The sequence below is a fragment of the Coenobita brevimanus genome, chromosome 76 (assembly GCF_032717465.1).
Source record: "Coenobita brevimanus isolate Jiangsu-jjx chromosome 76, ASM3271746v2, whole genome shotgun sequence".
In the NCBI taxonomy this organism is placed as follows: Eukaryota; Metazoa; Arthropoda; class Malacostraca; order Decapoda; family Coenobitidae; genus Coenobita; species Coenobita brevimanus.
This window is the reverse complement of record NC_137029.1, coordinates 30,704,466-30,723,393: the sequence shown is the minus strand read 5'-3', so window position 1 is coordinate 30,723,393 and position 18,928 is coordinate 30,704,466.

Genomic DNA, 18,928 nt, shown 5'->3' with positions numbered 1-18,928 from the left:
TTATACATTATACTAAGCGTCTTTATTAAGCGTCTTTATTGAACGTCTTTATTGAAGGTCTTTACTGAGCGTCTTTACTGAACATCTATATTCATTTCTGAGTGTCTTTATTAAGTGTCTTTACTGAGCGTCTTTATTGAGCGTCTTTACTGAGCGTCTGAGCGTCTTTACTTACTCTCCTTGACATTAATGTTTACTTAGGAATATTTAGTAAAGAGCTCCACAATATGAATTTTTATCCATTTATATTTACCAATTTATCTTTATTTATTTATTTATTCATTTGTTTATTTTTCGGGACGTAGATATTTTCAACATCTTTAGCTGACGCTGGGCAAGGAACTCAGGTGTACAGATGAGCTACAGGTGTGTGTGTGTGTGTGTGTGTGTGTGAGAGAGAGAGAGAGAGAGAGAGAGAGAGAGAGAGAGAGAGATGGAGGGGGTGGGAGAGAGTATGTATTCTTCCTATAACTTAGTGAATATTGTGTGTGTGTGTGTGTGTGTGTGTGTGTGTGTGTGTGTGTGTGTGTGTGTGTGTGTGTGTGTGTGTGTGTGTGTGTGTGTGTGTGTGTGTGTGTGTGTGTGTGTGTGTGTGTGTGTGTATTCATCTCCTGCTGAACAATCTATCATAATCTGTGGAAGACAAAAATGGTGATGTTTTTAAGACAAGTAGGGAAGCAAGAACTCACACACACACACATACACACACACACACACACACACACACACACACACACACACACACACAACAATGAAGGACCTATAAGAAGAACACACACACACACACACACACACACACAGAGCAATCAAGAAGCCATAAGGAAGAAGTACACAGAATTAAGGAAGCAATTGAGATCAAACAAAACAAGCCGACACACTAACAACCCTTAAGTGACAAGAGGGAGGGAGGGAGAAAGGGAGGGAGGGAGGGAGGGAGGGAGGGAGGGAGACAGAAAGATAGTGAAGGATGCGGGTAGGGAGGTAAGGAAGGGAGGTAGAGAGGAAGGGAGGAAAGAAGAGAGGAAGGTATGGAGGGAGAAAGGTAGGGAGGAAAGAAAAGTGGGAGGGAGGGAGACAAAAAGGTAGTGAAGGATGCAGGTAGGGAGGTAAGGAAGGGAGGTAGAGAGGGAGGGAGGGAGGGAAGAAGAGAGGAAGGTATGGAAGGAGAAAGGTAGGTAGGAAAGAAAAGAGGGAGGGAGGGAGGAAGGGAGACAAAAAGATAGTGAAGGAGGCAGATAGGGAGGTAAGGAAGGGAGGTAGAGAGGAAGGGAGGGAGAGAGGAAAGAAGAGAGGAAGGGATGGAAGGAGAAAGGTAAGGAGGAAGTAAAGAGGGGGTGATGGAGGGAGAAAGGTAGAGGAGTAGAATGAGGTAGGGAGAGGAAGGGAGGGATGGAGACAGACTTCAGGCAATACGTTCGTAGACAGAAAGAGAGACAGGAAGTAAACAGATAGACAGACAGGAACGTAGAGAGGAAGACAAGCAGAAATAGGGACAGGTAGACAGCGAGGGAGGACAACAGACAGGCAGGGAGACAGACAGAGAAGAAGAAAGGGAAGCAGATAGACAGGGAGATGGACAGACAGGTAGACAGTAGACAGAAAAGCAGGGAGGCAGAGCAGCAAGGCAGGTGAGAGAGACGGGCAGGTAAAGAGGGCAGGCGGAAGGTTAAAACCCCGATTGAACAAAAGGCGGTAGAGGAAATTGTTAAGCAACCTGCACAGCCCCTGGGAGTTTGAAAGCACACCCCCACACCCCACTACACCCAGTCCCACCCCTCCCCACCCTTCCTAACCTCACCCCTCCCCACCCCACCCCACTACACCCCTTCCTACCCTTCCCCATCCCATCTCTCGCCATCCTTCACCATCTCACCCATCCCTCCCCTCCTTTTCCTATCTCACCCCACCCCTCCCCACCCTTCCCTACCCCATCCTACCCCCACTACACCCCTTCCCACCCCACCCCACCCCTCCCACCCAACCTTATATTTGCTACCAGAAGCCACAAACCATTTATCTTTTTTCTCTTTTTTTTTCCCCTATTTTCAAGGCATTTCTTACTCTTCTCTCTCTCTCTCTCTCTCTCTCTCTCTCTCTCTCTCTCTCTCTCTCTCATATCTCTTTTTCTCTTTCATATCTCTCTTTTATCTCTCATTTACCTTTTTCTCTTGTGAAGTGTTTCTCATTTTCCCTTTTCATTCTCTCTTTATTTCTCTCTTATCTCCCATTCTTTCTCTTTTAGTCACCCTTTTTTCCTCTCTCTCTCTTGTTTTGTCTTTCTCACTTTTTTTAATTCTCTTTTTTCTCACTTTCTTCGTCTTTCTCCCTTTTTTAAATTCTCTTTTCTTTTCTCTTTTCGTCTTTCTCTCTTTTTTTATTTTATTTTCTCTCTTTCGTCGTCTTTCTTCCTCTTTTTAATTCTCTTTTTTCTCTCTTTTTCGTCTTTCTTCCTCTTTTTAATTCTCTTTTTTCTCTCTTTTTCGTCTTTCTCCATTTTTAACTTTCCTTTTTTCTCTCTTTTTGTGTTTCTCCCTTTTTTACATTCTCTTTTTTCTCCCTTTTTCCCTCCTTCTCCCTTTTTTCGCCCAGTGGTTTCGGGACGGTAAAAACCAGACCCCCGCCTCGCCAAGAACAATGCACAATAAATTCCTTGACTAATTCTACAGGTGATTGACTTTCTTGAAGACGCTCGTACATTGCCAGCATCTTACCCTCCTCCTTAGTCCTTACCTTCTCCCCAACCTCTTATTTTCTCCCCTACCTCTTACCTTCTTCCATACCCCTTTCCTTCTCCCTACTCCTTCCCTTCCTCCCCTTAAATCTTACCTTTTTCCCCCTACCCCTTACCTTCTTCCATACCCCTTACCTTCTCCCATACCCCTTACCTTCACCCCCTGCTCCTTACCTTCCCCCTATCCCTTACCTTCTCCCCCTACCCCTCACCTTCTCCCCCTACCCCTTACCTTCTCCCTCAGTATCTTCTCCCTAATCCCTTACCTTCTTCCCCCTACCCCTTACCCACCGCCAAGTCTAAGTTATAATTATAAAGCCAACAAACTACCATCTTTTTTCACACCTGTCATTACGTCGTTACGATTTTGCGGGGTAGTTTTAGCGTGCGTTTTACCGTGTGCGTGTGTGTGTGTGTGTGTGTGTGTGTGTGTGTGTGTGTGTGTGTGTGAGAGAGAGAGAGAGAGAGAGAGAGAGAGAGAGAGAGAGAGGTGCAAGTGTTTGGGAGGGGGTTGGATGGGTGAAGGTGCATGTATGAGTATGTATGTGTGTATGTATGCATGTACGTGCCTGCATGTGCGTATGTGCCTGTGTGTCTGTGTACGCATGATAGCAGTACTCTCAGAAGCACGCTAATCTTGTCTCTCTTACACGCTGATGATGTAAGAATGCGTAAGAATGTAAAGCGTGAGTTACATAGACCCCCGTGAGAGTCTGGGAGAGTCTGTATGATCACTGAAACGAAAAGCAAAATGGAAAGTGATGTTTTGTGGTGGGGATGGGAGTAGAGATGGACTGGATTGTGTGCAAATGAAGTACGTGAGGAAATGAGAGAGAGAGAGAGAGAGAGAGAGAGAGTATAAAGCAATGAATAACAAGAAACAATAGACAGACAGAAAGACTCAGGCAATCAGAGAGAGAGAGAGAGAGAGAGAGAGAGAGCGGTGACATGAAAGGGTTAAGCTGAGGTGACGGCGGCGTGACAAAGAGGCGTAACCAGCGCTAACCAGGCGTGTCACGTGTGTGTGTGTGTGTGTGTGTGTGTGTGTGTGTGTGTGTGTGTGTGTGTGTGTGTGTGTGTGTGTGTGTGTGTATGTGTGTGTGTGTGTATGTGTGTGTATGTGTGTGTGTGTGTGTGTGTGTGTGTGTGTGTGTGTGTGTGTGTGTGTGTGTGTATGTGTGTATGTGTGTATTTGCTCCTGTACATAATAATTTGACATTTTTATCAATCCTTTTTTTATCATTTATCATTTCCTTAACATCGAGAGGTGACGCAGTGGATTCCGACCGTGACGCAACCCGTATATAGGGAGTAGTTGGAGTGACGCCTAAATACGGGTTATATTGTGGTCTTTGGCGCGGGGGATGGCGGAGTTTATGGAAATGTGTGTGTGTGTGTGTGTGTGTGTGTGTGTGTGTGTGTGTGTGTGTGTGAGAGAGAGAGAGAGAGAGAGTCACACCTTTACCTTATTCTTGTTTGTTAAGGAAGCTTCCTAACACCTCTTCCCAAGCGATTTATTTTTCTTGTTTCACCTTGTCATCGTCCTCAGTGTTACTTAAATCATTCTAATGTCATCATACTTTGCAATAATAACATAGAAAATTACGTTAGCCATCCGTATCCAAAAATAAATCGGTAAGGAAAAGGTGTTAGGGAGCTTTCGTGTTATGAGGCTTTTCTTTCCTACTTCTTAAAATTTTCTTCATTCCTTACGTCTTTCTTGCTTTTTTTTCTCATTCCTCTCTCTCTCTCTCTCTCTCTCTCTCTCTCTCTCTCTCTCTCTCTCTCTCTCTCTCTCTCATCTTCTCTTCCCTTCTCTTCTCCTCTCCTCTCTTCCCTCCTTCCACCTTTCCTCCACCTCTCCACTTCCCTCTCTCCACCCGGATCTTCCCTGTGCATCCCCGGAATCAGATAATAGTTTCCCCTGACGATGAAGGGAAGTGGATGAGAAAGGTGGATGAGGAGAGTGGATGAAGAGAGTGGATGGGGAGAGTGGATAAGAAGAGTGGATGAGGAAGGTGGGAAAGTGAATGAGGAGGATGAATAAGAGAGTGGATGGGGAGGGTGGATTAGGAAAGTGGATAGGGAAGGTGGATGAGGAGAGTGGATGAGGAGAGTGGATGGGGAGAGTGGATGGGGAGAGTGGATGAGGAGAGTGGATGAGGAGAGTGGATGGGGAGAGTGGATGAAGAGGGTGGATGAGAAAAGTGGATGGGGAGAGTGGATGAGGAGAGTGGATGGGGAGAGTGGATGGGGAGAGTGGATGAGAGTGGATGAGGAGGATGAATAGTAGAGTGGATGGGGAAAGTGAATGTCGGAAGCCGATGAGAGGAGTGGTCAGCGAAAGTGGATGAGAAGGGTGAATGAAGAGAGTGAATAACAATTTTTAGAGACAGTGAGATAGTGAATAAATTTGCTCTGAAGTGAGAAAATCCACATACCTGGAGGGAAAAGGAAAAAAATTGTCCTGAAACATAATGAAAAATAAAGGAAAAAAAGGAAAGCGTTCAGGAAAAAAGAAATGCTGATGAAAGAGAAAGAGAGGGGTAAAACGTACTTGCGAGCTGGGGGGAGGGCAGCGTAATGGTAGATATAGGGCGACATGGAGGCGATTTGTTTGTGGCCACCCCTGACGGGATTAAGGCGTCTGGCTATAGATAGATAAAAAGATAGACAGATGTTACTTTTTTGGATATGTAATTGGAAGGGGTAATTTCCTGTCATGCATTCTTTATTAATATTAAAAAAAAAGAGAGAGAGAGAGAGATATATTGACTGTGGAAAAATACTTCATCCTTATAAGAGACGGGGAAATATTTTTAGCCAATGCTCTAAGATGGTGAATTAATAGTACACACCAATAGCCTGTAGGTATGTGAGAGAGGAGACTGTGTGTGTGTGTGTGTGTGTGTGTGTGTGTGTGTGTGTGTGTGTGTGTGTGTGTGTGTGTGTTTGCCCTGTGTGTTATAACCTGAGTGGTTTTAGGTCGCCTAGTCCTCTCTCTCTCTCTCTCTCTCTCTGTAATCTTTATATTTAACTCACGTATGTTTCCTTTCACATCAACATATTTTCTTCCTTTATATTCTTTTTTTCCCAATTGGACAGGATGGAAAATATAATCTGAAAAATCTATGTCCAGCAGTGGCCTAGGATTGATGATGATGATGATGATGATGATGATGAAGGAGGAGGAGGAGCAGAGGGATGATTATAATGATGATGATGATGATGATGATGATGATGACAGAGAGGCAGATGTTTGTTTGTATGTGTGTATAATGAGTGTTTCTTAGACAGACAGATAGACAAATAGATAGACAGACAGAGTAGGAAAGTGTGTGTGTGTGTGTGTGTGTGTGTGTGCAATGGATTTATGTACCTTTGTGTGTTAAACTTGCATTTGCGTGAATACCACATTTAAGCGAATGAGTCTGTGTGTACGTGGGCTTTTGTGTGCTCTAGCTATGTCTGAATGTGTGTGTGTGTGTGTGTGTGTGTGTGTGTGTCCATAACTGTACTCTTTTCTCTACTTCTACTCTTGTCACTCTCAATTCTCAAGGTGCGTTTACCTGCCCTTGAGCCTCTGCCCTGCGAATCTTCCCCTCTCATAAGAACAAGATGAGTTACTTGCATCTTTCTTCTTAGTCTTTCCTTTCTATGTTAAGACGATTTTACTCAAGTACGGAGTGACTTTTGGACCTGGAGGGGTTAGAGATGGCCTTCAATGCCTCCTTCACTCATAGGGGTCCGTCTCAAGATGAAGAAAATCGTAGGAAGACAAAAATCCCAATATATCTAATTCAGGGAGGGAGAAAAATAATGTTTAGGTCAGAAAAAATATCCTATACCCGTTTTTCCAGTTTCTTTTAAATACCAAAACAAACAACAACTCTTCCTAGGCCTACTAAAGTCTGTAAAACTTTTAAAAAGGGTCCTCCCTAGGCCTACGTCAAGAGAGGGAGAAATATAATGTGCTTATGACACTTTCCCGCCAAAGTCTTCCATCATTCCCGTGTTTACTTAAGAAAGGCCGCCTCCCGTCCCCCTGTCGCCCGGGAGAGCCAATCAGATGTCAGGTGTCGCTCAAGCACGGGTTCTGATTGGCTGATGTGATGGAAGATTTGGCCATATCGTACCACAGCATCGCCACACCACACCATGCTTCCACACCACCACCCTACACCACACTGTGCCACTCCACACCACCATACCACCACACAGTGCCACTCCACACCTCGCCATACCACCACACAAAGCCACTCCACACCGCCATACCACCACACGTGCTACTCCACACCGCCATACCACCACACAGTGCCACTCCACACCGCCATACCACCACACAGTGCCACTCCACACCGCCATACCACCACACAGTGCCACTCCACACCGCCATACCACCACACAAAGCCACACCACACCTCACCACATCACCACACCATCCCCACCACCTACTGCATATTTCAAGGGCCACTTCTCTAACTCTGCTCTCATCCCTTCCACAATTACGACAGGAGTGTAGCACCCTTCTAGCAACACACTCTCACCCCTTATCTGTCCAGCTCTCCAATGCAAGGGTTAACCTATACTCTCAGTCATTCATACATGTAACTGGTCAACTCTGGAACTGTCCACCTCAATCTGTATTTCCCTTTACCTATGACCTCCAGTCGTTTTATTGCAATGTATTCAGGCATCTCGAAATGAACGGACTTTCTCGCTGTCTCAGTTTTTCGTGGAGGGACTACTTTTCGCACACTTTCAGCCCTTGGTTCTTCCTTTTTTGCATAGAAATAAAAGAGAACCATTCAACCACCCCCACTCTTATCACACCACACACCACCACAACACACCACACTACACCACAGCAGCACACCATACCACACCACACCACACCACACTATTTCACATCACACCACACCATTGCACCACACCACCATTGCACCACACCACTTCTCACCACACCACACCACACCACACCACACCACACCACACCACACCACACCACCACACAGCAGGGGAGAGAGCAAGGGGTGAGGATTGGTAAGCGTTTATTGAGAGGGGTGGTGGTGTGGGAGGGGCGGGGAGTGGTGGTGTGGGAGAGGAAGGGGGTGGTGGTGTGGTGGGTGTAGAGGGGGGGGGAGAAACACACCAGGGGGGTAGGGTAGAAAGTGAGTGGTGTTGAAATCTTTCCCTCCCTCCCACTTTATCACTCATTGTTTTTCCAGCCTCCCTCGCTCCCTTCCCTCGCTCCCCTCCCTCGCTCCCTTCCATGTCCTTCGCTCTCTCCTAAATTCTCATCTTCCTTCTCCTTCTCCCTATTCTTTTTCCTTGACTGCTCTCTCCTTCCTTTCCCTCCTTCCTACTGTATCACTCACTGTTTCTCTCTCTCTCTCTCTCTCTCTCTCTCTCTCTCTCACTCACTCACTCTCTCCCTTCCCTCGCCCCCTTTCATGTCCTTCCTTTTCATCTCTCTCTCTCTCTCTCTCTCTCTCTCTCTCTCTCTCTCTCTTTTTACTCGTACATTTTCTTTTTACCCTTGCTCACACTTTATCACTTATTGTTTCTGCAGCCTTTCTCACTCCCTGGCCTTCCCTTCCCTTCCCTACTCTTCCCTTCCCTTCCCTCCCCTTCCCTTCCCTTCCCTTCCCCCCTCTTCCTTTCCCATCCCTACTCTTCCCTTCTCTTCCCTTCCCTTCCCTCGCTTCAGCGCTCACTCCTTCTGCTTACTCTCTTACCCCTTTCCTTCCTTGCATTCTCCACGCTCCCTTCATTTCACCTCCACTTCCTCCTCTTCTACTTTTCCCTTTCCCTCACCTTTCAACTTTCATTTCTTTTCCTTCCTTTCCACTCCCCTCCTTCATTACTTTTCCTCTCCTTCCTTTTCTCTTTAAATCTTCCTTCTCTTATTTCCTTCCTTTCTTTCCTCACCTTTACTTCTCTTTCTCTCCTTCTCCTCTCTTCATTATTAGTCATCTTCACTCTTCTTCATCTTTTCATCATTTGCCCATTATCATTCTCTTCCTATTTTCTTCTTCTTTTCCTTCCTCTATATTTACACCCTTTGCCAATTTTGCTATCGTGGTGACTTGCTATTTTCCTCGTACCCTTATCTTTTCCTACTTTCGACTAATCTTTCTTACTTATTCCTTATCTTTGTCGTCTTATCTTTTTCTTATCTGTCCACTACTTCCTCTTTATATTTTTCCATTCGACTCTGCTCTTATTTCCCCTCTCTCTTCCTTTCCTCTCCGTCACCCCCTTCCTTCCTCCTCCCTCTCCTTTCCTCCTTTCCTTCCTCCTCCCTTTTCCTCCCTCATTTCCTTCCCTCTCCCTCTTCTTCCCTCCCTTTCTACCTCCTCGCTTTCTCTTTTCCTTCCTCTGTCCTCTCATTCCTCCTTCCCTTCGTTTCTCGTTTTTTCCCTCCCCTCTCTCACTCCCCCTTCCCCTCCTTCTCTCTTTCTTCCTTCTCACTTTCCCTTTTCCTTCCTCCTTCCCCTCTTTCCTCCTTCCCATCTTTCCTTTTTTTTTTTCCTCCTCCCTCTCGCTCCCCCTCCCCTCCTTCTTTCTCCCATCCTCCTCCCAATTATGTAGTCAGTACGGGCTGTGGGTATTAGTGCCACGGCGGTGATATGAGAAGGTACACACACACACACACACACACACACACACACACACACACACACACACACACACACACACACACACACACACTCCTTTCCCTTCCCCTTCCCTCCATCCACAAACACCACTCCCCTCCATCGTCCATGCCTCCTCCCCTTTCCTCCAAATCTCCCTCCACCTCCCTCTCCTCTTCTCCTTTCCTCCCCATCTCCTTCTCTTTTCTCTTCCTATCCCTCCCCTTCTTATCTCTCCTTTCCTCCACTCTATCCCCTTTCCGCTAGTAATTCCCTCTCCCTCTTCCTTCCCCTTCCTCTCCCTCCCTACCAGTCATTCCTCTCTTCCTCTTCTTTCCTCTTCTCCCCTCTCCCTTCCCCTGCCTCTCCCTCCCTCCCAATCCCTTTCCTTCCTCTTAATACTTCAATTTGGCAACAGACACTCCCACCCTCACCATCCCAATCATCCCACAATAGGTACCCATCCCACCCACCTCCCACCCTTTCAGCCAGGCTTCCCATCCCCTCTTCCCTCCATCTTTCCTCTTCTTCCATTTCCCTTCCCCTCCCACACAGTTTCTTTCCCCTTCCCTCTCTTTCCTACCCATTTCCTTCCCCACTCTTTCCTTCTCACTGATTTCCTCTTTTCTTCTCTCTTGTCTTCCCCCTCCTTCTCTACCCTCATCCCTCTTCTTCCCTACCCCTGCTCATCCCTCCCAGTCCTTCCAAGTCCCTCTCTCCCTTCCCCTACCATCTCCCTCCCTCCTAATCCCTCTCATTACCTCCCCCTGCTCATCTCTCCTGGTCCTTCCACCTCTCCCTTTCTCCCTTCCCTCCCTCCCATTCCCCTCCCTTCCCCTTAACACTCCAGTTTTGGCACCAGAACGCCCCAGCCTCACCCTCCCAATCACCTCCCTAAAAGCACCCATCCCACCCACCCATCCCACGTCCTTTCCACCCTTCCAGCCATGCATCACAGGGCCCTAAGTTCGAATCCCCAAGCTCCCTGTGGCCTACGCCGGGGTGGTACGGAGGGCCCCGACCCCCTGCGTATTGCGTATGATGTATGAAGAGGGCATATCGGTAAGTATCACCCAAAGGGGGGAAGGGAAGGCACGATCTGGCCTTATCCTCGTCACCATCGCACTGGGGCTTTGGACAAATGACTAAATTCCGCCTCGCTTCTTCCCATCCCTGACTCTCCCTCCACCCTGACTCTCTCTCCACCCTGACTCTCTCTCCAACCTGACTCTCCACCCTGACTCATTTCCCTCCCTTATTTACCTCCTCTAACCATTCCCTGACTCATTCCCCTCCCCCCCATTTACCTCACCTTGTATGCCTATTAATGCTCTTCATCTCTGGCTTGCCTCTCCTTTTCCTCATCCGTAATCTTCTCAACCTTTGATCTTCTTTACCTTTCATCTGCCTCACTTCTCATCTACCTCACCCCTCACCTGCCTCACCTCTCTTCTGCCTCACCTCTTATCTACCTCATCTCTCGCCTACCTCATCTTCCCATCTGCCTCACCTCTATTAACGACTCACCTGCCTTACTTTTCCTCCTCCTTTATTAGTCTTCTCACCTTACTGCCTCCATTTGCCTCTTCACCCTGGCTAATTTTTCCTCATTTGACTCACCTCTTGTGCCCACTGCCTCACCTCTCACTTGCCTCACCTGTCATCTGCCTCACTTCATTTGTGTTCCTGCCTCACCTTTACTACTCATCTACCGTAATTTTTTCTCTTTCCTTTACTAATATTTTCACGTCTTTATTTCAGCTTTACTTGTCCTCAGTACAAGGCTCTAATCTCGTTAGTTAAGGAAGCTCCCTAACACCATTTCCTTAGCGATTAATTTTGTTTATTTCACCTTACTGTCCTCTTCTGTGTGTTACATAAATCCTCCCAATATCACCATACTCTGCAAAAATAATCTACAAAAGGATATTACCCGGCCATATAAAAAAATAAATAGCTAAGAAAGAGATGTTAGGAAGCTTCCTTACCTTACAAGGATACGAACCCAGGTCTTGCTTTACCTTTCCTTAATTACCTACCTTTACTAGTTCCCCACCTGCCTTAATTATCCTTATCTTTTTATCAGTGTTATCACCTTACCTGTGTCCTTGTCCCACCTGTCCCACCTACCCCACCTGTCCCGCCTGTCCTACCTATCCCACCTGTTCCACCTGTCACACCTGTCGCACCTGTCACACCTGTCCCACCTGTCCCACCTGTCACACCTGTCCTCTTTCTTATTCTTACCCTTGGGAGAAAAAGCAATCTCTAAGGCAGGTCTATCTTTTTTCCATATATTTTTTCCCCTTCTCTTGCCTCACCCTGCCTTCCCTTACCTCCCTCTGCCTCACCCTGCCTTCCCTTACCTCCCTCTGCCTCACCCTGCCTTCCCTTACCTCCCTCTGCCTCACCCCAACTTATTCTCCATTTTCCTTGCACGTTATGGCCGCCCACCTCATCTTCCCTTCATTTTTATTGTTCCACATGCCTCACCTGCCTCACCTCGCCTCACCTGCCTCACCTCATACTGTTTCGCCTATTCTCACACTGCCTTATTTTCTTTCACCCTGCCTCACCCCTCCTTATATTTCCACACCTCTCCTCACCTCGCTTCACCTTATACTGCTTCGCCTGCTCTCCTGATACCTTTCCTCTCACTATGCTTTTAATTCTTCCTCTTTACTCTTCATCTCTCCTCACCCTATCTCTCCTCACTCTTTCTCGCTCACTCTTCCTACCCCCTCACTCTGCATTTCCTCACGCCTCATTTCTCACGCTTCACCTCACCTCCGCTCACCTCTCCTCACCTCCGACGCCTCTCACACGACCAGATTAGATTATTAAATTACTGAGGTCGATGGTACCCCTCTCCGGCCGGCGGGGGGTGGGGCGGGGCAGGGTTACAGGGGCGGCACGGGGCATGGGGGGGCACTGGGGGGCAAGGGGGGGCATGGCTGGGGTGTAGGATGCAGTGGGGAAAGATTAGGATATGGTTGGGTATAGCAGAGGAAAATCTTGTATGCCACAGAGGCGAATATAAACGAAGTTGATATTGAAACTTTACAAACAACACACAAGAGAAAGAAACAGTAGACAAAATGAATCGCTAAGAAAGAGGTGTTGCGAAGCCTCCTGTGCTACCAAAATGACAGTAGTGAGGAGAGGTTGGGGTATGGTGAGGTATGAATGCATGATGTAGGTAGACAGTTAAATGCAGGTTTGTATTGGTATTTTCTGTGTGTGTGTGTGTGTGTGTGTGTGTGTGTGTGTGTGTGTGTGTGTGTGTGTGTGTGTGTGTGTGTGTGTGTGTGTGTGTGTGTGTGTATTAAAGTTTCATGTGTACCAGTGTATGTTATGTGTACCAGTGCTTGTGTACGTGTTGGTGAGGGTAGGTAGGCGGCAAGGTAGGTGAGGAACAGGGTTGGGTAGGGTAGGGTAAGGCAATGGGTAGGCAGGGTAGGCTAGTGATATGTATGTGAGGGGTAGGGTAGAGTGAAATAGGTAAGATGATGATAGGGGTAGGGTAGGCCAGTGTTGTGTATACCAGTCAGTGTGTAAGCTGTGTCGGTGTGTGTGTGGAGACGATGCAGTAGGCAGGGTAAGGTAGGACAGATGAGGGGTAGGGTGGGGTAGGGATGGGTAAGGCAGGGGCGTGCTAGGGTACGGAGGTGAGGATGTATGTCATGAAGTGGTGTGTAGTGTAGTGTAGTGTAGTGTAGTGTAGTGTAGCGTAGTGTAGTGTAGCGTAGTGTAGTGTAGTGTAGTGTAGTGTTGTGTAGTGTAGTGTCGTGTAGTGTCGTGTCGTGTAGTGTAGTGTAGTGTAGTGTAGTGTAGTGTAGTGTAGTGTAGTGTTGTGTAGTGTAGTGTAGTGTAGTATAGTGTAGTGTAGTGTAGTGTAGTGTAATGTAATGTAGTGTACTGTGGTGTAGTGTAGTGTAGTGTAGCGTAGTCTCCACATCTTGTCACCCCCTCTAGCCTCAGAAAAAACTCAAAAATCCACCAGTTTTGCCCCTCCCGGTCGGTGGCGGGGTCGGTACCGGTCGCAGACGTGAGCAAAGTGCCGTATATTACCGGGTGATGACCGTCATATCGCCGGCTAATGACCGTAATACCGCCGCCCGACCTCCGCGACCGGTTCTCGTAAAGTTGGGATCATGAAGGCACTGGACACATTAGGCTGTTATTGATGAGGAACTTAACTCTACACCGCGTCAGAGGCAGGGGAGGGAAGTGGAGGGAAGAGGGAGAGATGGAGAGAAACTGGAGGGAAGAGGGAGAGATGGAGAGAAACTGGAGGGAAGAGGGAGACATGGGGAGAAAATAGGAGGGTGGAGGGAGGGAGCAAAGATGTGGAGGGGGAACACTGAGAAAAATCAAAGTGAGTGAGAGGATGAAGATATAGATTCATTTAGGTATTTATGAATGGGAGAGAGGAAAGGGAGAGAGATGGAGGAAAGAAAGAGAAAGGGAGAGAGGAGGAAAGATAGAGAGCATAATGGAGAGAAACACTGGAGGGATGGAGAAAGAGGGAGAAAATTTAGAGAGAAAAAAAGTGAGGAAGTGATGTAAGAGAATGATGACACCAGTACATTAGGGTGTTGTGGATGAGAGAGAGAGAGAAAGAGAGAGAGAGAGAGAGAGAGAGAGAGAGAGAGAGAGAGAGAGAGATTCTTCTTTCTCACCTCTCCCTCCTCCCTCCCTCCCTCCTTCCCTTCCTCACCTATCTCCCTCCCTGCATCTTCTCTCTCTCTCTCTCTCTCTCTCTCTCTCTCTCCCTCCCTCTCTCTCTCTCTCTCCCTCTCTCTCTCTCTCTCTTTCTCTCTCTCTTCCTATTAATTTTCCCTTCCCCATTATCATCCACCTCTCTAAACCTCCCCACTTCTTCTCCCCATCCTCTCCACATCTCTCCCCCTCTCTCCTTTCCCTCCAAGCTTCTCTCCATCTCTCCCTCTTTCCTCCATCCCTCCCTCTTTCCTCCATTCCCTCCCTCCCTGCCTTGTCCTAGTCCTTGTGATTGATTGGTTAAATATTTACCACTGAATCTCCGGCCATGGGAAGGCACAGAGAGAAGGGGTCTGTCCTCCCTAACCCCCCCTCCTCTCTCTCTCTCTCTCTCTCTCTCTCTCTCTCTCTCTCTCTCTCTCTCTCTCTCCCTATGTATATCTATCTGGCTTCCTATCTACCTGTCTGTCTATTTATCTATCTCTGTGTATCTATCTATCTACCTGTCAGTCTCTCTTTGTACCTATCTACTAATATAAACAGATAGATTCATATTTACCTACCTAGATATCTTGCCCGTTGATTTTAGAAAATAGTAAGACATATATATTAGTCATTAAAATTACCTTTGAGTTTCATTTCTGTACCAAAATTACCTTTGAGTTTCATTTCTGTACCAAAATTACCTTTGAGTTTCATTTCTGTACCTATTATTATTATTATTATTATTATTATTATTATTATTATTATTATGTGCCTTTATATATTTTGATTCTCTTTCTTGGTGTGAGTTAGGTCATAAATTAATGTAGTTGGAATTATAAAATTTCTTCTCTCTTCCATCCTTCTCTTCTCCATCTCCTCCTTCTCTTCCTCCCTCTCTTTCCTCCTCCCTCTTCCTGATCCTTCTTTCCCACCCCTCCCTTCTTAGCTCCCCTTCCTCCCTCCTCCCTCCCTGTCATTCCGTCTTGCCCTCTTCGTGTTCCTAGCAGGTTCTCCCTTCCTCCTTCTCTCCATCCCTCTCTCCCTCCTTCCCTCCATCCCTCTCTCCCTCCTTCCTCCAAGCCCTCTTTACCTTCTTCCCTCCATCCTGTCCCTTCCTTCCCTCTCTCCTTCTCTCTCTCCTTCCCTCCCTTCCTTGTTGCTGTCTGGATACTTTCTCTCCTCCCCTCCCTCTCTCACTTCCCTTCCCCTCCCCTCCTATCCCTTTTTCCCTTCCCTCCCCTCCCGTCCCTTTCTCTCCCATTCTCCTTTCCTTCTCTTCACTCACTTTCATCTCTCCCTTCCCTTCCATCCTCTCCCTCTCCTTTTCTCTCCTCGCCTCCCGTCCCCTCCCCTCCCGTCCCCTCCCCTCCCCTCCCCTCCCCTCCCCTCCCCTCCCCCTCCCAACTAGTTCAGTTATCAGAAATCTGAAATATGTCTCTTAACACTTCCCACGTTCCTCCCTCTCTCTCCCTCTCTCCCTCTTCCTCCCTCCCTCCCTCACTCCTTCCCTACCTGTCTTCCTCCGTCCCTCCACTCCTTCCCTCCCCTCTCCTACCTCTCTCCGTCCTCTCTTCCTCCTCCTTCCTCCTTTCTCGCTCTCCCTATCTCCCTTCCCTCTCTTTCCTTTCTGCGTCCTCTCTCCGTTCCTTCTCTTCTCTTCACCTCATCTCTTCTCCTCTCCCCTCCTCTCTTCTCCTCTCTCCTCTGCTCTCCTTGCCCATCCCTGCTTCTGTCTCCTCTTCTCACCTTCCCCTCTCTTCCCTAATTACCTGCCATCTTATGATTCTTATCCATAGCCTCTGAACTCTGCCTCACCTTGCCTCACCTCTGCCTCACTCTGCCTCACCCTGCCTCACCCTTTCACCTCAGTACACCCCTGCCTCTCCCTGCCTCGCCCTACATCTCCCTGCCTCACCTGGGTACACTTATGCCTCACCAAGATACACCCCTGCCTCAACTCGTTTGATCTCTTTCTCACTCTGCCTCACCTCATTATCCTTCTGCCTCACCCTGCCTCACCTCATCACACTCTTGCCTAACCCTGCCTCACTTCATTTCACTTCTGCCTCATCTTGTATTATCTCTACCTTACTTCTGCCTCACCTCAGAACACCCTGCCTCCCCCTCCTCCCCCTGTTTCATCTCAGTAGACTTTTGCATCAGTTTTTTCTTATTCCTGCCTCACCTTGCCTGTCCCTGCCTCACCCTTTCTCGCCCCTGCCTCACCTTGCCTCGTCCCTGCCTCACCTTGCCTCGTCCCTGCCTCACCTTGCCTGTCCCTGCCTCACCCTTTCTCGCCCCTGCCTCACCTTGCCTCGTCCCTGCCTCACCTTGCCTCGTCCCTGCCTCACCCTGTCTGGCACTACTTACCCATCATCCTCACCCTTCCTTAGTTTTGCACACCCTTGTTAGATCCCTGTTTGACCCCTGCCTCATCTCAGGTCATCTCAGGTCATCTCAGGTCTTCTCAAACTCACCTCTGCATTATCTTAATCCACTTCTGCCTCAGTCTGTCGAGTCCTGCCTTCCCTTGCCTCACCTTAGCTCACCTCTGCCTCACCCTGTCTTACCTAAGCTCACCTCTGCCTCACCCTGCCTCATCTTGTTTCACTTTTCCTCAATCTGTCGGCCTGCCTCACCCTGCCTCACCTTGGCTCACCTCTGCCTCACCCTGCCTCTCTTTTTCCTCAGCCTGTCGAGTCCTGCCTCACCCTGCCTCACCTCATATCCTTGCCTAACTCTGCCTGCTCCATTAGCCCTTCCCCCACCATCACGGTCCTCTCATCAGCTGAATAAAATCGTCTGGAGGGGGCCAAAAATAATAAATGAAAATAAACAAATCCCCGGTCTGAAAGGGCTTAAAAGACTAGTGGAAATAGGATGGAAAAAATAAGAATCAGGATGCACATCGGTGCTATGTAAAAAAAAAATTCTTTGATTTTACGGTGTCTTTTTCCATTATTTTTTTTTCATTGTTTTTTCCTTATTATTTCTTTTTTGGGGGAGGGGGGAGCTACGTCAGGCCGATTTTATTTAGGTTATGAAACTTTTTCCCCAGCTGGAGGAGACAGACAGAGCCCGATAAACGGATAGATAGACAGATAGACAGAGAGACAGACAGACAGGTGGATAGCTAGATAAATAGATAGACATACGGAAAGATGGATAGATAGAGAGATAGACAGATAGACAGACAGATAGACAGGCAGATATTAAACCCTACAGTATGCTAAATCAATCCTGTTATTTGTGGTGTCGTGGTGAACCCTAGTTTCATCTGAGTTGAGAACCCAGTGGACTACAGGCTGACGTTCCCCTTGTGCAGTCTGCCTTTCTTCTCGGGAATATAGCGAGTTGAGAGACGTTTATATAACCAGGCAGCCCCACCGCCTCGTTATAACAGTGCCACCGTCTGAAGGCATCCACTTATTGCACCGCCACCAATAGCAGTGAGAGGGTTAAGCAAGATCCCTACCTGATATCAAGGCCCAAGGTGAGAAGGAAGTCATCAGCGGGCCTCAGGTAACCCTATTAAGATTATCCACAACCAATACAAATTTGTGAAGGTTAGGGGAACACAAAAGCCACTCCGAATATCGTGGCGAAATACGGTCACGATATTTGTGTGGGAGGGAAGAGCGTGTGCGTCAAAAATGAAGATTGAGGGTCAGAGGTCAACGCCATAGTGGCCCAATTTGCATGACCCCACACTGGCACCACCACTGGCTTCAGGCACACGAACCACCCCAGCCATAACAGACACGGGAGAAGTCACTGCTTTTTAAATGATATAGATAAACTGTTCATGATTTTACACACACACACACACACACACACACACACACACACACACACACACACACACACACACACACACACACACACACACAAAATGCGTGTTGGGGGGCAAGTGCAGTGGAAACCAGTACACCGGTAACATTTTCGTTTGTGAAAGCGTATCCAATTCATTATTTTTATGGCGATGGTCAAGCTTAGCCAGGCAGAATCCGTCCATGTTTGTGAATATACTGCATGGGTACAGTTGGGCACACTTGCTTTTAAAAGATATATATACATGAATACATACATAGTAATTCTTTTGCTTGTCTGACGGTATGAGACTCGCCTTCGTGTCAACGTGCCAGTGGACTCACGCCTTCTGTGCCTCGAGAAATATAAATGTTCTTAATCTGTATACTGTATAAGATTGCTTAAGTATACCACTGCCCTCACCCCCACAGCCACCAAACACATCACAAAGCAGAGTGAATATCAACGTGAGAGAAAAACAATAAACAAAACAATCGGTAATAATCAATAATTACTCTGGAGATTTATTTATGAGCACAAGTAAAGAATATTAAATAAATGCGAGATAACATGTGGCATCAATAAAGGAGAAAAAAAAACTTACTGGAATTCGGTAGAGTCTTCGTTAGAGTGAACCACCATTCCTGTGAAAATCCTTAATGCGTGACTGACGGACAAGGCCACAGAAAAATACTCCGCAGCCTAAAACAGATTCGGGTCCTGTGAAAATCCTTAGGGGGAGGCTGACTGACAGACACTCCCCCCACTTAAAAATGATCCTGGTCCTTTATAAATCCTTGCCGTGTACCGTGACTACTCCACACCATTTAGAGGCGCCCCTCCCCCCGGACCATCCCACGTCCCCGGTCTGATTGGGTCATTTCCATAATCTAGCGTACACCGTAAGGGTCGCTCTGGTTCCCATGTGCACCCCAACCTGATTCCCCCCCCCCCGTGCACACAGACATACATTCACATATACACATACATACATACACATGCACACACATAAAGAAGCACATACAGACACATGCATACTTAC